Raw genomic sequence first — 20620 nt, forward strand, 5'->3', positions numbered from 1 at the left:
TGTGTATCTTTATTAAGCTAACACCTAGCTGTCATTCCACAAAGCACAACTACAGATGTTATTTACGGAGCCCCTCTGATGACAAGGTCCAAAAAATAAATTGTGGCCACAAAATACTATTTCGAGGGCACGAAACACTTGACCGATAACCGTGATCCTTCCCAGGCACTTGCAGTTGGTTGACAATAAAATCTATCCCGCGTCCAGGTCGTACTTACGTCTGTAAAGCAACTGGGCTCTCAATATCCTGTTTAAATGTCTCTCCATAATAATGGTTCCTTGCATTGCAGGCTTTTCAAAATGAATTTCTAGCTCATTCCCAGCCTAAAATAAAACTCAATCATACTATCTGTCCATGGTGTATAGGTTTAGCCTTCTCTTATGCTTATGTCTCTACGCAGCTGTCCAGGAATCGTATCAATAAGATGTGCGCACGTTATCTATTTCGTTGCCACAAATGCGTAATTCGTTGCCACGTTATACCCAATTCGTGCCCACAAATTAGCATTTCGTGCGCACGTTATACCTATTTCGTGCCCTTGAAATAATATTTCGTGCCCACAAATAAGTATTTCGTGGGCACATTATACTATTTCGAGGGCACGAAGTAGTATTTTGTGGCCACAATTTATTTATTTTTTTGACCATGTCATCAGAGGGGCTCCTTAGTTATTAGCTCCATCATGGCTGAAGTGATGCTAGCATGCTACATGTATGATTGGGATTTTACCATTGTTTCAATAAAAAGCATAAATTTAATACATATATTTTTTAAAATACATATTTTTGCAAGGTTCTTACATGAACTACATTTGTGATATATCAATCTTGTATTTGTACAGTGCACTTCTGAATCCACTAAATAAAGGATATGATGGAGAAGAGCCTTTGTAGCAGGAAGCAGCAGAGGATGATAGGCACAGACAGGTAGAGCACTACAGGTTGGGATATAAAACAAAGCTGCAAGTTCTTCTTTACAGAAAGACACCTCTTTTGCCTCCTGCTGACATGAGAGCACAGGAGATGGGAGAGCAGTTGGCTGTAATAGACGGACAGGCAGAGGAAGAGAGATACGGCAAGGCTGTGAAAACACTGGGAGAAAAAAAGGGAGGAATTAAAGAGAGGGAGGGAGGCTCTGTCTTTCAGAAGCTGATGTTCTGGAAGGCCCGTCGGAGGAGGTGAGTGCTGTCGAGCACACAGAGGCAGATGAGTGAGCAGGTGGAGTACTGCGAGACAGAACAGGTCAAAGCTTCAATGCTGCCACCCAGGAAGCTAAAGGCCAAACAATCAGCATGGCAGGAACCACAGCTGTGTGATGCTATAAAAAAATACTGACAATACAGAGCATTTCTCTGTGCTGGCAGCAAACAATATTCCTGTATGATATACAAAACCCATGTGTGTTTGTACCAAATGTCCAAAATAAACTGGTAACTAATATTGTGGGGTTGTTGGTGTGGTGATTAAGGTATAAAAACATTGCCTTTAAAACAATACAAGTCAGTTTGATGGCATGCTCAGACCAACACAGTAATATTCATCAGGAAAGTATTTATACTAGTCACCATCAATAAACAGTAAACACAAAATCCGAGCTGAGGCTAATGGAAGTCGCAGATACTCAACCGTAAACTATGGATGGTGCGGGTAGACAAAAACACCAGGAACTGCTGAAGTTACGACAGCATGTCCAGAGGAGAACATGAGGCTTTTAGTTTTAGTTCAGTTTATATGATAGTTTCAAAAACCATAAATCAGTAACATCCTATGTGGGTCATGTCTGATGAAGACTTTGTATTTATTTATCCCAGACTTTTAAGTCTTTTAGCCTGGAGCAAAGTGACAGACCAACCATCATTACCCCTGGTGCAACTCTACAGTTATTTTATGGCTCAGTCACATTAAATAACAGATGACTAGGAAAAATCTGGTTGCCCAGTAACTGCACTGAAGTTTTTTGCAGTTGTAGACCAAATGCAAAGAGCAGCTGACCTCTGGGTGACCACTTTCAATTGCAAGGTGACTAGTTGGAGAAAAGCTGTCTCCGAATAATCATAGTCTGACTCAAATTGACTGCAGTCACTCTCAAACAGATTGGAGACCGTCTGCAAACAATTGCTGTCTAGTTTTTAAACTGCGATATACAGCCAACACGTTCCAATCGATCAGAGTCAGTTTGTGCTACTACATCCAATTCAACTGTATTATGTCTCTTTGTAACAGGGGACTCGAATCAACTGGTTGACAACTGGTTTTGTTCTGGTTACATTCCTACATAAAAAAGGTTGCTGGGTGTCTGATTCTGTTTGCAATTAAACCATTGTCCTGCAGCAACTACATCACTATTTGTGGCAGAATTTCTGTTTCAAATCTACACATTTCTGTCTACACTTATGTTAATGTTAATGTGATTGCCTGCTTAATGTGAATTTCTGCGTATGCAGACTGCAGCAGTTTTCTAACAGTTAATTGCCATATTTTTTCAAATGGATTATCAACTCAGCTGCATTCAATCACAAACTGCTAGTTTCTTGATGCACCTGATTCATTTTGAAGACAACAATCTTGTCCCTCATCATCACTGCACACAGTTGTAATAATTTAGGCGTTCATCTCCTGGTTTCCTTAGTTTGACTTTAGCATGATCATGAATAAGTCCTTCTAGAAACACATGCTTCTGCAGAATTTAATTCAATGTCATCTCGTAATCGGTTATTAATTAGATTAGATCTGGCTGCTGCGACCCTGTTTTTGAACCTCCAAGGTAAAAATTACGAGACAAGAGGGTCACATCAGCCTTAAAAATTTAATTTAACTAAAAAAGAAACAAAAATTTGGAACTACAGATGTTAGACAGCTCTCAAAATGTGAAATGCTTTATTCATAATGGTTGCATTCAAAGGCCATAGTAGCATTTTTTATCACCCACACTGATATCCTATAAAATCAAAAATACTCGTCATATTTACGCTACAGCCTTGAGGTCTAAAACTAAAATGGTTGTAAGAGCAAGACTGAAGGAAGGCTTTCGGTGACTGCACATTGTTACAAACCTACAAACAATCATTCTGTTGAAACTAATGTCTGGTTCATGGCTGCAAGAAAAACCAGTGGCTGGGGTACAAAAGCAGATGAGAAGGATGCTCCTCCTGCATAGATAGAGTTGTGTGGTTTCAGCATCTGCCAGTTCACCACCCATAGGGGAGTGTCAGTGAGCTCTTCAAACACCCTGCGTGGGTCCTCCTCCTTTTGAAGCTCCTGGAGAGGGAGAGGACAGGGGGAACAGGAGACACTCCTCCACACACGCTGCTGAGGACCAGTTGGAGCAAAATGCAGGAAATAAAGAGGTAAAATGGAAAAAAGCTGCAGAGGAATCAGGAATTTATAGAAAGAGATGTGATTTTAAAAAGAAGCTTTAAGCAGAAATTGGAAACTAAATAAAACTGACATTATTTATATGGATAAGGAGATTTATATAAGACCACTTGTTTGTTTTACAACATGTAGCAGACATGTCCTTACAAGTTTTGCTGAACAACTGGAAAATAAATGACTTTTTTTCTAAATTAGCTGACCTCCACTTTTATTCCATTTTCATAATATTTTAATACCTGGATTTTCTTTGCATTTTGAACTTGCCAATAGAAAAGCAAATGAAGCGCGCACACACACGTGAACACACAAACACATTGAGCAGGATCAGAGGGAAACCATCACAGGAAGGGAGCAGCGAGGGGGAGCAAATGCCTTCTGTAACTTTAAGTTTTCTCGGAGCTTTATTGGCTGCTGAAAACAGACCCATACTCAGCAGTTTTATATTTTGCAGGTGTCTTCTGGATAGGTTTAAGGCAAAACCTGCACTCTCAGTGTGTGTGCGCGCGTGTGTTTCCGTAGATGTGAGGACAGTGGGTGTTAATCCGTAGCTTTACTCAGGATTTAGAGTATTACCAGCACCAAAACAGTGCACGCTGATGTATGGTCCTATTTGGATGATTGGGAGATCAAATATAACTCCTCAAAGGAAATGCTGTTATGGGTAAATGACAGGATGATTGCAAAAAAACAAAAACAAAACAAAAAGAAAAAAACAGAGCGAGCCATAAATAAATGAATACATGAGGCTTTTGTGTGTTTTTTTGGTGAACATCTGGTATCAAACACACTCACACTTTGCGGATAAAAGCCATGACAGAAAAATTACAGCAACAATCAGTTAAACCCTGTACAAGAGAAAACGCTGGTTCCCACCGGTCTCCAATGGCTACCGTTTGACTGACAGGTGTAGGTGAGAGGTAAACCATAGAGACCAGCAGTCAAATGGACAATGGAAGTCTCACTTGTGCTGATGTACAGGTAAAAACATCTTACGCTGTCTGATCTACAAAGACAGAAGACCGAGGAGCAGTCATGTTGAAATGGCTCAAAAGTGTTTCTGAATTATTGACGAGCTCTGGGTTTTTGGATGACGTGATAACTAGCCAATAGGCTTATTAATTAGGGGAGGCAAGTTTGTCATGTTTAAAATAGTATTCAAGACACAGCAAATTCATTGGGGTAGCTATCAGAAATCAAAATAATATGAAAAACTAGAAAGAACCAGATGAACAAAGGACAGTTTATGTGCACACCCTGCTAGGATTTCACCCATGAGGCTCTATCAAAAAAAAAAAGCAATGTGAACATATGAAATAAAACACATCAGTGATGATATAATATCTACAGCAGCAGGAACTGTGCTGAACCAGCCCAGCTGACTGGAGCTACACCACCACCATGTGAGCTGAGGGCATTGTGAGCGATGGATACTGGGAGGCAGACATGAATCATATGTCTGGGAATTACGTCCACAACATTTAATATAGTGGGAGTGTATTTCTGTTCAGAGCTATGTAGACCCAGCGAGGCCTAGACGGGGAAAACAAATCTGTAATGGGTGCACAATTGAATCAGGTGTCTGGTCCTCTTAAGGAAATTAAGTTGTCGCCGGAGCGGGGCCACTTAATGAGAGGCAGGCTTGCGGACAGTGACGAATGGAGGGTGACACTGGCAAGAGTGTGAGGCTGCCACAATATCTGCATTCGGACCGGTGATGATTTTTCATCCGTGGACCCCCCTCAAACACACACACGCATGCACAGACACACATATCCTCACTTCCCCTTCCACCCTCCCATTTCCAAGGCTTCATTCGGGCCACATTTGCTCCCTGTGCGATACTAGTCATTTATTTGCACATATATTCACGGGAAAGATGACAGCTAATAAAGAGGGGAATCTTCTTTCCATGTGTTTTTACTTCACAGCGCTTCTTGATGGTGGCCATTATGCGATTTTGATAGATGTCTTTCTATAGTCACAGACCCTCTCACATAATGCACACAGCATGCTCTGCCGTACACTCTACAGTAGGATTTAGCTGCAAGGAAACCCCATTACAATAGAGGTACTGTAAGGTTTATTTTTATTACGTTTATTACTATGCATTTGTATATGAATGCACCAAGGACATCTCCTCTGCTTAACCTTTATGCATAAAATATTTATGAACAATTATTACACGGGAACATTTTAAGCAGTGATAATGGGAAAAACTAGCATTGAATGTTAATTTAAAATCAAACTATAGTAAAAATGTACTTTGTTGAGTATCTCATTCTCTTAAAAGGCGTGTGAGGTCATCATAGCCATGTGTAAACTCACATGTTATTAATTTCAAAGTTCCAGAGACATGTTAAACAGGCCACAGAAACTTCTAAATCGCTGCATTTTGACAAAAATTTATGTCACCCAGTGCTCCTCTATGGAGTTGTAAGAACTGGGAAACACAATGTTGAATAATTTAAGCTCCCCCCAATGTCTTAAAGATCTGTCTCTCTCCCCTCACCCCTGTCATGGCAGATAGCCGGCCCTCCCTGAGCCTGTTACTGCTGGAGGTTTCTTCCTGTTAAAATGGAGTTTTTCCTTCACACTGTTGCCAAGTGCTTGGTTGTAGGGGGCCATCAGATTGTAGGGGTTTTCTCTCTAACGCTGTAGGGACTTTAAGCTACAATTAAAAGTGCTAATTGTAAATTGACACTATATAAATAAAACTGAATTAAACTGAATTGTATCAACTAATAGGAAAAGTTATGTTATGTCCATTGTTTTACTCACTGCAGGTGTTTCGTTTATATATAATTTTTAAAAAATATAGCCAATTTTAAATGTTTTCATTGTTTTTAAATATAAATTTTTGTCAAAATGCAGCGATCTAGAAGTTTCTGTGGCCTGTTTAACATGTCTCTCTCTCTCTCTCTCTCTCTCTCTCTCTCTCTCTCTCTCTCTCTCTCTCTCTCTCTCTCTCTCTCTCTCTCTCTCTCTCTCTCTCTCTCTCTCTCTCTCTCTCTCTCTCTCTCTCTATATATATATATATATATATATATATATATATATATATATATATATATTAGGGGTGCAACGATACACAAAATTCACGGTTCGGTTCGATACTTTGGTGTCACGGTTCGATATTTTTTCGATACAAAAAAATGTTCATGCATTTTTAATTTGTCATTTATTAAAATTATAAATATATATTTTAACTCAAAAGTACAGTTTTTAAATTTAACCCTAACCCTTGTGCGTGTTTTTTATTTTGACAGCGAATGCGCACCTGCGGACCACTTATGTGCAGCCCTGGTTATTTAGCTCATCATATCGCAGCCACAGGAATTCTTTTGTCCATGAAACCATAAAGCTGCACTTTCTTTTTGCCTTATAGTCTGATTTGTCATAACTTCTCCGTTTTGTGGTAAGCTTTTCTTTGGCTGTCACTTCTTCACCCTGACCTGTCTTATTTGGCTCAGCAGAACTGAAATGCTTTTACACGCTCACTCACATAAGCTCAGCGATTCTCTGCGCGATCAACCTCTCACATGTGTAAGCTGCGGGAGATTTCACTTGTCATGTTTGCATAGTAAGCTAACGATTAATAAGACGATGTCAGAGGAATTGGTGCACAAATTATCATCACTCACAGATCAGTGCTGTCGCTCTCTATACACAGTTCGCACGATTGCAAAGTGAAAGCAAAAAAACAAGCGCAAATTCAAACGCGACTTCAATATGTCACATATTGACAGTGGCTCACCGATGCCAATGACATAATTACCCAGCTACATTTCTGAAAGAATGCAAAAGCATTGACATATATTTTTCCTACAATAGCCCGACGGGCAGGGAAGAGAAAGATTTTGGTAGCCCGACTGAAAAAAATCGCTAGCTCCAGGACGTCGGGCTAGCGATATTGCAAGCCCTGTATCTGATTGAGGAATCACTCATCTTTGGAAAAGAGTTTATTACAGAGAAATGGCTCTTTCCAAAATAAAAGCTATACTATCCGCTTCTTCTGGGCTATATTCTCAGCAGCATAAGGAGAATCATGTGCTAACAGCTGTCTAAATAACTCGGCTAAAGTTAGTAGCATGCTTGCTTTTTTTTGTCTGCTTCCACTTGTCTTTGCACTAGGATGATGTCGGCGTAAATGTGCAGTCGTATTCGTTGTGTTCCCACTAGTGCTTTCAGGTTAATCTCGTTGAAATGACCTTAACGCCACAACACGGCAAATCTCCGTTAACGAGCTACCGCCGATCGCTCCGTGCATGGGGCTAGACGGCCAACACGTTAACGAGCTAACTGCGCTAACACACTAGTTCACACCAATGTAATTGAGCATTGCATGGCACATCCAACATACTGTTTTACTTTAGTCCATGACTCGCTTACCTTCAGGGTCATACGTCACATGAAAACCAAAATAATTCCAAACGCCAGATCTGAATGAGGTTCAATTTGCCTGTTGCAAGGAGAGCTTAACTTCTGTCTCGCTAGCTTGCCCTGTGCTCTTCCTTCTGACTATGCTGTCTGTGTTGAGCGCTCAGTGGATCTGCGCTCGACAGTGCAGCCTAGGCGGAGTAGTCGAACACAGATTCACTGAGCGCTCAACACAGACAGCATCATCAGAAGGAAAATTGATAAAATAAATTACAAATGTTGTATTGTTCGATACATATGCATACCGAACCGAAAGCACTGTATCGAACGGTTCAATATCGATACGAATATCGTTGCACCCCTAATATGTATATATATATATATATATATATATATATATATATATATATATATATATATATATATATATATATATATATATATATATATATATATATATATATATATATTTATATATATATACATATAAAGTTTAATCATTCCCATATGGAAAAGAAATAGTAAAAACTTATAAAAGAATTGCATAAGATGCGGCCTACTTCATATAGTGAATCATATAAGGCTTATATGATTTACTCATGAAAGTGGCCACTTTCTCATTGCTTTCATATATTGTTTTATTAAGTGTCCAAAACATACAAGTTTCATCTATATAATTTTTCAAGGGATCCTATATCTCTTTTCACTCTTGTATGCTTTTCATACAAGTTTCACACAAGACAGATACAAACTTTATAAGATTTATATATATCTATATATATATTATCTTTATTATACCACTCAACACTAATGTTGCCATTCGATTTTAATTGTCGATCTGTCCCGTTGTTAATTATATGGGAAAAAAGGTAGCAAAATGCACGAGTTAAACGAGCAATGCATTCACACAATTCCCATGAAGGCATTGTGAATCATGCTGCAGTCTTAGCGGACACCTGCATTGTAGCAGTCACTGGAAATCTGTTGTGCAAGTAGGCACATGACTACCTGCAAATACTACAACTTAGAAAAAAACCTGATGACTTAAAAACATGTAACAGATGGATGTGTATATTTCAAAACTGGAATATGGTGGAGTGTTTCTTTGGAGTTGTTTCTTGAACCTTATTAAACTTGTCTCTATTCTGGTTAATTGTACAATTTATTCACCTTCACAACAGCCTTTGATGATGAGGACACGTTGAAGATATTATCACCGCACACATTCTGATCAATCCTGTAGAATCACACTCGATTTATTCTTCCCCTTGCGCATGACAACTATTAAAATACCGACTCATATGCAACTTCTAAGCAAAAAGCTCAGCAATCTGTCACTCTAAATGGATTACCCCGACGTCAGAGATATTGCCACTAAACATGGAGGCAAAAAGAAATTTCTGCCGAGGCAACATGGCCATGAAACAGGAGTCATTCCCATTCCCAGGAGTTGCCCGAGTGTCGCAAACGGACGTGATGTGTAGCATCTCGTAGCATCTGACAAAAACGAGAACTGTTATTCTGGAAGAATCTCTGGTATTGAGGTGCACTTGTTGCCGTGTTTACCACACCTACAGAAGCATCTACAAAAGAAAAATCCACACTCGCCACTGAAGCGCAGCATGTTGAGTAATTCCCTTTGATAACTGACCTGATATGGTCTGCTGTATGCATGATGGCAGTACTTGGAAACAGATGTAGCATGTTGACGATCAATGTCTGTCCTTTCAACACAGTAATTTGTAAGGCCTGAGAATGGCTGAGTAGCTCAGGCTACTGCTGCAGGATGCCCACTGGAGTGAGTGGCCACTCATGTATGCCTTTTAAAGTTACACTCCATCCATCCAGACAAGACCCAGTCTTAGATTTAGTTGTGTGGATGGAGGCAGCACTATAACAAAAAAAAAAATCATTGTGGAGTGTGGTGGAATTGTAGGATTCGATGAAGCTTCAACACACCTCCTCTCTACCTCCATCTCTCCCAGCTGACTGGATATGAATAATTGACCCCATAGTCTGGGCCCCTGCTCATTACTGGGGGAAGTGTCGGCCTGGTTTGTGATGCTATGAGGGAAGGTGCGAGCGCCCACCGTCCGGCTTGGTTTTCCCCTCTACCTCTGACCACACACCAGTCCTTCATCTTTAATGGCCTGTGCCGTGATCGGACATCCAGCCTCTCCAACCTTCCAGCCTTGCCCAGTTCATCAAGAAGGTGAACGGTTGGGCAGCAACACATCTACTGCCAGAGAGGAGTTTTTCAAGAATTCTTAAGAACTCTCTTGTGAATTTAAGGAGTTTTGGGCAGGATTATCAAAGGGTGCAGAGAGGTAGACAGGGGAGCGAACACTGACATCCAGGAAAGTTCTGTGGGAAAGTTTTCAGGTACACACTCAAACTAGAAGAAAAGTATTCATGGTCTTAAAGTGAGAGTCCTGGCTATTTTGATAAAAGTTGAAAAAGTCACCCAAAGAAAAGTTGTGCACAGAGCAACACGATGCCATTCCAAATAAATGGTAAATGGCCTGCATTTGTATAGCGCTTTTCTAGTCCATAGGACCCCGAAGCGCTTTACACTACATTCAGTCATTCACACACACTTTCACACACTGGTGATGGTAAGCTACACTGTAGCCACAGCTGCCCTGGGGCGCACTGACAGAGGCGAGGCTGCCGGACACTGGCGCCACCGGGCCCTCTGACCACCACCAGTAGGCAAACACGGGGTTAGTATCTTGCCCAAGGATATTTGGCATGCAGCCAGGATGCAGCCTGGGATCGAACCACCGACCTTCTGATTAGTGGCTGACCTGCTCTGCCACCTGAGCTACAGCCACCCCGAAATAACCAACAAATGATAAAACTGAACTCAGGCAAATGTGACGTTTACTGTGCTTCACCTACTGTGAGGTCACCATATGAGCCATTTATTACTACAGTGCATTGAATCTGAAACATTTGTATCCAGATAGGAGTGGCAGTGAAGACAGTAGCCACTAAACACTGGTAAGGAAAACAATAGTTGATGGGTTGTACCCTAATACATCAATCAGACAAGTCAGTCCTCTCAGCTCCCTGCAGAGAGATCCGTGGGACGCAAAAGAGGGACCACACAAAACACAAATGAGAAGCCACAGTATGGACTGATGCATGATGAGCAACCAAATTAGATAGAGAGAAGGGCTGACTGAGGAAGATACATATGGCTTAAGACAGTAAATTAGTGCGTTGGAATAAATGTGGTATTGTGCTTGTACGTATAGGATTTTTTTCAGTTCAATGTTTCACTTCAGTTTGGGTCTTTTGTAGGCCTGTTGAACATACAGTGCGTGCATTTTCACACAAAGATTTTAAACACAAATGGTATATCATAAAAAATAATGCCTCTCTTCTAAATGAACGTTGTCCTATATTTACCCCGGACTCTATAGTAAAAAGAGCTTTACCTGAGCATATGTCTAAATATTAATTATACACACAAAGTGTTATGTGGTTTGCAACATTATCTCAAATCATTCCAATCTCCAAAAAGAAAATATCACAAGTTAGTTGTGCAAACAATAAAAATAACTTGTGTTCACACTGCCCCGAGACGTTACCTCTTGAGGTCATGAAAAAGAGGATACTTTGATATTTTTACACTGCCTTAAACCCCTTAAGGAACAGGCCTCCAATGTTTGAGAATTATTTTTATAACAAATCCCTACAAATTATGATCAAAATGGACTGCCACATTACTTGTGCGTTATGTCTATTTTGTTGTTTGTAAATACATTTTTGCTGAACAAGTTTCATTCCAGTGGCACTAAAAATTTACTGAAACATGTTTTCAATCATACGTGTAATTAAGTGTTCTTCAAACAGCGATGGTAATAGTTCCTGTAATTGATTATTTTGTCTCATACAATAAATATGTAGCTTACAAAGAAGACGAACAATAAATGTTTTTATTATTAATTCGTTTGTTGTTTATGAACAGCCATCTCACTATATTTAGAGGCATAATGAACATAAAAGAAATAACAGAATAGGTTTGCATTCAAGTTTGTGCTGCAGGCCTGGCAAACCCGTAAGGCAGATATTCGCTACTTAAACTAATACTTAGAAGATAACTTTAGGATGCTAGCAGTCAATTAAAACATTAGCAGTGTGCTAAACTAAAATATTTAAATATTGAGAACCAAAAAAGTGTCCTTGTGTCTCGTTTAAGGGGTAAGCTTACACAACTGGCAAGCTAGTCTGAGCCATCAAAAAATGCAACTGCTAGCTATTTGATAAACAAGACTTTAAAATTCTAAGTATTATAAATTATAATAATTTAATTCCTTAGTTATGCTAATTTTACTGTTAACAACATTGATTGTTTGAGCGTAACAAACAGAATTTGTTTTTACTTGCAGTGTACTCGCTCCATGTTTGGCACCCTAGCTTACTTAACTACACCATCCTCCCTATTCTGGTATTTTAAAGAGTACTTAGCTTAAATATTAAGCAACCTAACTAATAGGGTTCCAACTCCCAGCAACAACAAAAATAAATAAATAAAAAATAGGGAACCACCCCTCACGCGCCACCTCATGATGCTTAATCGACGTAATCAACCTTAATTTGATGCAGTGTGAAAAAAAATGCACAGAAATCAATTATTTTTCAAGAAATATTAAATAGATTCAACATCTTTCTTCAACAAAATTGCAGACTGCACAGATGGTACCTTCCCAAAGGAAAAAGTACTATAGCTTACTAGGGTATATATATTAGACTTAATAGTCACTATATACAGTAATTGACTTCTATTCATTTTACATCAAATTAAAACTTTGGGTGTCAGATAATTATTTATTAAAAGCTAGACATTTTAAATGAGAATAAGAAAGAAAAGTATGTCTTTGTGCCCCCTTTTCCCAGTTAATGCCCTATCGGCCCCCCTGGCTAAACTTTGCTAGATCCGCCCCTGCACAGTTACCAGCGTCAGCTACGTAGAAAATGATCCTGGTGTAGAAAGTAATATTAAATAAATTCTAACAACAGCTTATCAAGCTTAAACGTGATGCTGTTGTTCAGCCGCTGGTTTCCTCTTTCTGGTGCAAAGTGGGCCAAAAACAAAGACGGACTCGCGACAGAAAAGCCGATCAGCTGATCATTTAAGCAGTTTCACGATTGAAGTAGCAGCCGGAGAGCGAGAGGCAGTCGCTCGTTAAGCTTAACGCAGGAATGCTTTACAAACATTCAGAGATGGACTTACACACTTGCTTTACTTCTCTCGGGGATAACTTTGTCGGAGATGAAATGCCAGGTTGCTAGCGAAGCTCCAAATGCTATCCAGACCACAGGTCCCGCATGCCACAGCCGCTCTATCACGTGATGCATACTGCTCCACATGCTAACGTTCTGAGGTGAGTTACGGCGTGTTGCAAGTTCTGTGAGGTGCTTTCGTAGCAAATACTAAAATGTCAAAAAATACTAATACTTAAAAACAAATTTTAAAATCAGAAACTCTGTAGCCAATGCCATAAACACCAGCATGCTATATGTGTACAAAAATACTGCTCAAAATGCCAAAAAAACAAGCAAACCTTGGCACTGGCACTTCACGAACAAGAAAATCACAGGTAATTGTTTTCAAACAAGGTATTTTCTCTATGCAAGCTTTTGTTCACCACTGGGGAAAAAACTTGCTATTAATAACCTAAAATTTCAGGTTAGTGTGTCGACATTTTGCCTTATTCAGATGTGACATTTGACATTTAGAGAAATGTAACTCAAAACTGAGATAATAACACAAAATTGTGAGACTTGCTGCTTCTACAAGGACCGTTAGTGTGTTTTTGTGCTTGTGTGGATAAAAGTAAAACATGTTTTTAATATAATTTCTAGTTACATATTTATTTATATATTTGCTTTCAAAGGATTTTGTAAAATCACGTGAACCAACGTGTCACCAGATATCACCCTTACAAAGTAAAAATGATAATGAGCGAAGTTCCGTATACGTAAGTCTGTTACTATATATGTTCTTTACTTATATCCAACAATTAATTTGGTTTTATATCAACAGTAAATTTCTAATAGCATTTATTAACAAGGATATCACCTTGCAAAAAAAAAAAAGATAGAAGAAGAAAGGCAAAAACACCTCAAATTCATACCTCAAAAATTCATTTCCAAGCATCACACCCAACACATTCAGCACAAAATGAGTGAGTGGCACAAGTTTCAGTCCATAGAAACAAAGAATAGCGAGGTGTCTTACCCACAATGTGGATGAAAGAGATTATCAGAGCTGCTCCTGGTTGTTTCATTGGTCGCAGGCAGCCAAGGATTGTGGAGGAGAATATCGCAGAGCTGTCATTGTGTTTTCAGGGAGGGAGAGAGGAGGGAGACATATTGTTTGAACTGCGAGTAAACGCTGTGAAAATGGCGGAGCTGGCATATTTACACCCATGGTCCGTGGGGGGATTACATGCAGCGTTTTTATGTCATCCGTTTGACAGCATCATCTAATGGAGGTTTTGAAGGTTCCCTCTCATTAGCTGAGTCGGCCCGGCACTTAACGCTTTGAGTTTATAAAGACAATAGCTGCCAAACCACTGGGCCTTTAACAAGCAACAAAGGAGAGGTTAACAATCAAAGAGCCGATGTCTGTTTGCCAAACTTGAGTGAAAAGTTGCCAGCTCGCAAATGACAGCTGGAGTGTCCCCAAAAGAACCTAAATGCTTATAAGTGAAAAATAACGTCAGTGTTTCGGGGCTTTAGATGTTTTAGTAAGTGTAACTGATGAAATCTAACAACAGTTAAACAACAGGGTGTTTTTGTAATGTTTAGTCCTGTGAAAAAGGTGGGATGTATCGGTTAGATTTAACTTCTTTGTCCAAAGAAATTATATCACAGTCTGGCTGTAGAGAAAAATAATTATGACAAATGCCACTAAGGTATTCAGCCTCGAGCAAACAACATCTACTTTATCACTTTGTTTCCAGTCTTTAGTAAGACCATGCCCCCCATTAGACACTGTTTGATATAGAGGCACTATAAAGTATTTAAAAGCACCTCGAGGTCAAGATATGTTCTTGCATGTATAGATGCAGAAAAACAGGAACAGTGCTGGAAACCGTGGTTATTTTTATTGTGTAATACAATAAGCATGTGGAAATAAACTTGTGCCACAGCATATGTCCATCCAGTTACATTAACTTGATGATTAAATCTGTTCCAGCACATCCCAAAGATTCTCAATGGGGTTAAAGTCTGGACTCTCTGTTGACCAATCCATGTGGGAAAATGATGCCTCATGCTTCCTAAACCACTCCCTGAGCCTGATGAATCCTGGCATTGCCATCTTGGAATATGCCTGCACCATCAGGCTCTAAAAATCCTACTGATGGAAAACCTAGCTGATGGTCATTTAACTAGCTGGGTAATCTAAACTTTTGAGCACATGACACTGATTTCTTTAGATCTTGAATCCAATTTGAAGGCGCTTATCTGTCTAACTTCCAGGCTATTGTGTCTACAAATTATATACATTAATACATAATTGTAGACAAATCAGACTTTCGGAGTTACCTTGAGCTTGATGTTCACTTTGAAAGAAGAAAGGGTATTTTTAATTATTCTTCAATTTTTTTAAGAATATAAAACTAATTGTTCAAATAGGAAATGACATAATCATCATCAGTTTTAGGTAACAGAATAGAGAAGCAGCAAAGCAACACTTTTGAGAAGCTCAACCCTGTCAGGTCTCATTTTTAAGCCATGTTGATAAATGACTGTAGCTCTAAATAGTCTGTTTTAATGTGAATGGTTTGCATGCGTCTCTGAAGCCAGGGAGGTTAATTTTAAAAAGCCAGCACGTGGTTGGGGAGTTATGGTTAGACCTCACAGCGTTAAGCCACAGAATGTTTGGAGTTTACATATGAATCAGTCACATCTACAAATGGTAAGCATTGTATGATACTAAAAAAGTCTACCCAGGTAAAAGCCAGAAGCCAGAAAAACAAAGATTCAATATTTTGTTTGATGATCTAAAAGAAAATTAGGGGGGGAAAAAACAAGCTTTAAAAGGCCTCTTGTCTTTCTCCTGAAAGCAGCACAACAACCTGCTTGTGTTACAGCCTCTCTCGCTCTGACGTTTAGACACAGCAAAGTATTCACCCACCAATTACCCACAGAACCCCTTTCTCTCCTTACAGCCGGGGCCCCTTTAAAAGGGAACAAACAATAACAACAGTGAAAGCTCCTCAACTAAAAGAGACACATTATAATGCGGGCAGACATAAGAACGAAGGGTGTGGAAAGACCGTGCATTGATAGAGATGAAATTGAACTTGATTAAAAAGCAAACAAAACAAACCCCCTACAAAACACAAACACTCTGCGCACTTTGTGAATGGGACTGCGCAAAGCTAATATGTAGCTCCCTGAAATGCTCCTGAGGAGGTGAGATGAAAAAGACAACTGTTTAAAAGGAGAGATCGTCTTCTGTTTGGCTGACATATTTACACAATTATGTGCGGGATCCAAAGCAGCGCAACCGGCATTTCTCCTTCTCGACAAGTCACAAGAAGTTTACTTTCCTCACCTCTTCCTTTACCTTCGTGTCAGGTTGATTAAATGAGAGCGCGTGACATAGATCTGCAGAATAATGCCGTCTGGCAGAACAGTGTCGTCATGTTTCCTGATGGAGGTTCGCTGACTTAACTCTCCATCAATTAATCTTAAGACAGTTACACGCACACTCCGCTACACTTGTGATATCTTAAAATGTGGTTTTGATTGATTATTTCCACCGGCAGCCCTCCAAATTAGAGCTAATCTTATTGCTTCATTCACATTATGAACTAGTATAAACGAAATCTTCTCTCGGTTTCACATTCATTCCTACAACTTAATTAGAAGCATCGCACCTTGTCTTGTTTAGCGATCAGTTGCCGTTGCGGGTGGATGTGTCACCAGCTCATAATGAAGGAGTCTGTGCAATAAAAGCACAGTAGAATACACGGCATTGCACATAATGCTGCGAGCAATTAAGTTCAGTCAAACAAAAAAGGCCTTATACATATTCACTCCCTCCATTGAAATCCAAAGGAATTCCTAAGTCATCTTCCATGTCTCTGAGGCATTCACTTACAATGGCACTTTTATCATATGCTTATCAGTGGTGGCCCCTCTCTTATAGAGCTCGATCTTTTGGCCCCTCAATCACGGAGCATATTACTCCTCTGTCAGAGCAAAGCACTTCCTAACGACAGGGAAGCCAGCTGGGACTGAGGAGAGGGCAGGAGGCACATGCATTAACATAATAATCCAACCACACTCCCACAGGCCCCAGGGCCAGACAGCATATTAGGTAGGCCCCCCTCGTGAAGGTCCTTGCAGAGAAATAAAGCTGCTTTATGGCGAGCCTGTCAACCTGTAGCAAAGGCAAGGATTTACCTGTGCTAATTGTTGACTGAGAGCGAACCGCGCGGCGCCACCAGCAGCACACGTGTGAAGAGAGATCTTGTTGCGTTCACAAAAAAGGCTAAGTGCTGGCTAATGTGAGGTGTAACTTAACCTACTTCTGAATATCTCACGACGGATTAAAGAGAATAAGTAAGGCTGTTTCTTTCTCTCCCTCTCTGCGCGCAGTTGCTTTGTTGCCTTCTGCAATGCATCGCATTGCAACACAACATAACCCAGTAGCCTGACACATATTTCTGAGTATAGGAAGCATCTCCTCGCCTCCTCATATTTACTGAAGCGAAATGCGGAGAGACATAAGCTTTGAGGACAAGAGAGACCGAGAGGGGAGAGAATAAGGGGGTTGGGTGTTGGTTCCGCAGCCTTCCCTGTGGCATAAACTGGGGAGTGTTAGCAGCATGCACTGAGGCCTATAATCCTTTGCACTGGGGTCCCATGGTACCTTGTGTGGCCTGCACATTTCTAACCACATGAGACATTTACTATCATTGCATCAAAGCTGTCGTAATAAAGCCATGCAGCTTTATTGCACCGCTTACGCCTGGAGACACGACAACAAAAAGCCAACACACCAGCAGCAAGAGAAAATGTGGAATAAGAGACTCGAGTTCAGCCAGTCGGAGAAACTTCAACTTCTGCCAAACCCAATTCGGAGTCACATCGAGGGGTGGAAAAGCAAGGGTTCACTCAGAGAAGAGAGTCAGCAAGTAATGTATTAGGAAAGCTGTAGCAAAGGGCTGTGTGGAGCATTTTCATTGGAAGGCCTGTCTAGCACAGTCTGTCTGTCAGAGCACCTCTAATGTGAATGTCCCACTGACTGCTGTTAGGCTGTCAGTCGCTGGTTGGGGTCCTTGACTGAAGACACTCACTAACAGTTCACACACAGTAGCACCTCAGTAGCAAGAGTGAGGCAGCTGTGGAAGAAGAGAGGAGTGAAGAGAAAAAGGATCTCCACAGATCATTTTGATCAGGAGACAAGGTGAGAGTGAGGTATACCTCTCCCCCCCAAGCCCCCGCCCCATGAAACGACAACTCTCTAATTGGTGGAAAGGGAAGCCTGTCCGTGGCCGTGTGCGCTCTTAGATCTCTCCCAGGACAGCCAAAGCAACGTGCCAATTACTGCCAATTGTTGGCCTGTGGTTGAGATGTGGACAGTTGTCCACATGGAATAAGAGTGAAGGCCTGGCAAACGCTGCTGCTGATGCTAATATGATATAACAGCGATATAAAATGGCACGGTTAGACCACATACTTTCTTAAAAATAAGCTATTAGCATTTGTTAAACACACATCATTTTGATTTAACTTGTTAATGACCCCTTGAAACTAAAATAAGTTCAATATAAGGCACTAGGAACACGTGGAGCGTAAACACTTGAAGCTAACCGTAATCTCGACCACCGAACTGAGCCTGCACTTTTTTAACAGCCCAAATAAAGCCCATGTTTAGCCCGGCCAGCAGACCATTATGGGGGTCCTTCTCGGCGGAAGTGGAACCTACACTTGCTTCATCCATTATCCATTAGCCGCCCATCATGGTGTAGGTCAGAGCTGGAGCACAAACTCTCCGAGCAGTCGCACAGAAGCCAAGAATAAGGGGCTCTAACAACTCAGCTCATCCACTGCTCATAACAAGGAAGCCAGAAAGCGTAGCAGAGAGGAGGGAAAACAGTCATAATTCTCGTTCAACTAAAAATCACTATAATGCTCTTTAATTGTGTAGGCAAAAAATCTTTTCAAAAGAGCATGGTAATTTTACCCTGTTAAATTATTCAGCGCACATTAATAACAGTTGGGGCCGGGGTGGACGAGAGCGGCTGTTTTAGGAATGATGAGCTGCTGGAGCTGGGAGACAGGATCTCACTAAGGCAGTTTTAAGCCTCGTTTTAAAGTTACATTTTCAAGTAAACGACGTTAAAAAAAAATGACCCGGAGTAACCCCGAGTGTTGGCGCAGAGCTTTAAATACACTTTAAAAGACGTCTTTTTCTGGGGAGAGGCATCAAGTTCACAATGAGAAGTTAATTGTGAGTAGGAAGTGGAAATCAAAGAACATACTCGAGTATTTTTGGTTCCTCTGTTAATTGGCTGCATAGTTTAACCTGCACAATTAAGGCGATCCTCAATTAATCGTTATAGGATTATATAAAGGGTTGCTGTCTAAAGTTGGAATGTGCCTTGAGCTAAAACGTAAAATATACCCATGTTATCTTAACCTTCATTAAAAGCCAGAAGTGCTAGAAGCTGGGGTTTTCTTTGCTGGTTAATAATTTGCAACAGTGAGAATCACAGTGGAACAAGTAAAGTATAAAGAAAAAGGTCATAACCAAGATCTGATGAAGGGCAGTGCGCACAATGTGCTATAAGGGATTTCATCCAGCAGATAGCACGTTCAAGAGAGCAATGCAAATGAGAATTTGCATGAACTATGCACCAGGAAAGGTAATATACATAATTGAGGAAAGGGTGGGAGGGGATTGGGGATAGCTGGGGTGTGGGGGGTTCTCCATCAAATACGGACATGAAGCAACACTTTCTGTACTTAATAATTAATATAATACAATGCACACACACATTGCAAGGGTTACATGTCATCCATCCGTTGAACAATGACTTTTAAGTGCACTAGAACATAGCGAGCCAGACAAAATATGCACAAATGTGTGCACGATGAAATACGCCTTCTTTCCCCATAAAGATGAAGTAAAAAAAAAAAAAAGAAGAGAAAAAAGCAACAAACGCCTTCCCTAAGCAGAGAGAACTATTCCTCTGAGTTCAAAGTCAGGGGTCTACTCTAAATATTTGTGTATTAAACATAACAGCAAAGATGGAATAAATGGAGGGCTCGAAAAAGAAGTGCACGGCCTGCAGGAGAAAACAGCACAGCGCTGCAATGCTTCTTAATGTCAGCTCGACTAACACAAACAACCATGAAAAACAAGCCAGAGCTTCAAATCTTGTTGAAAGTATCAGCATTGCTCAGAAGCATGGTCCCTGCAATTCATACTTGTGCTGGGAACATTGATGGAACTGGTCTGGTCTTTGCAGATAAAGCATCACCTTCTGTCTGTTTCAAAAATATATATAATAAGACAAAAAGAAGCTCTTAGAATTGAGCCACTAATGGCAGTTACGCCTCAGCTGAATCGGTTCAGTGTCCTTACATGCACAGCTTTCGAGGTATGCATCAAGGACCAGTCTAAGTAGGCACTGTGCAGCATGATTAAATCTAAAAAAGGCTGACTCTTACTCAGTTTGTTTGTTTATTGAGGCAAGTCAGGGGGTGCTCTGAGCCTCAGAACTGCATTTAAAGCTGATCTGGCTCCTTCAGACAGCGCTGCATCCGACTTCCTGTTGTCGACTCGCAGTTGCCACAGAAAAAATTGCTGCTGCAGCCTTAGACAACCTAC

The sequence above is a fragment of the Astatotilapia calliptera genome, chromosome 6, assembly GCF_900246225.1.
Source record: "Astatotilapia calliptera chromosome 6, fAstCal1.2, whole genome shotgun sequence".
NCBI lineage: Eukaryota > Metazoa > Chordata > Actinopteri > Cichliformes > Cichlidae > Astatotilapia > Astatotilapia calliptera.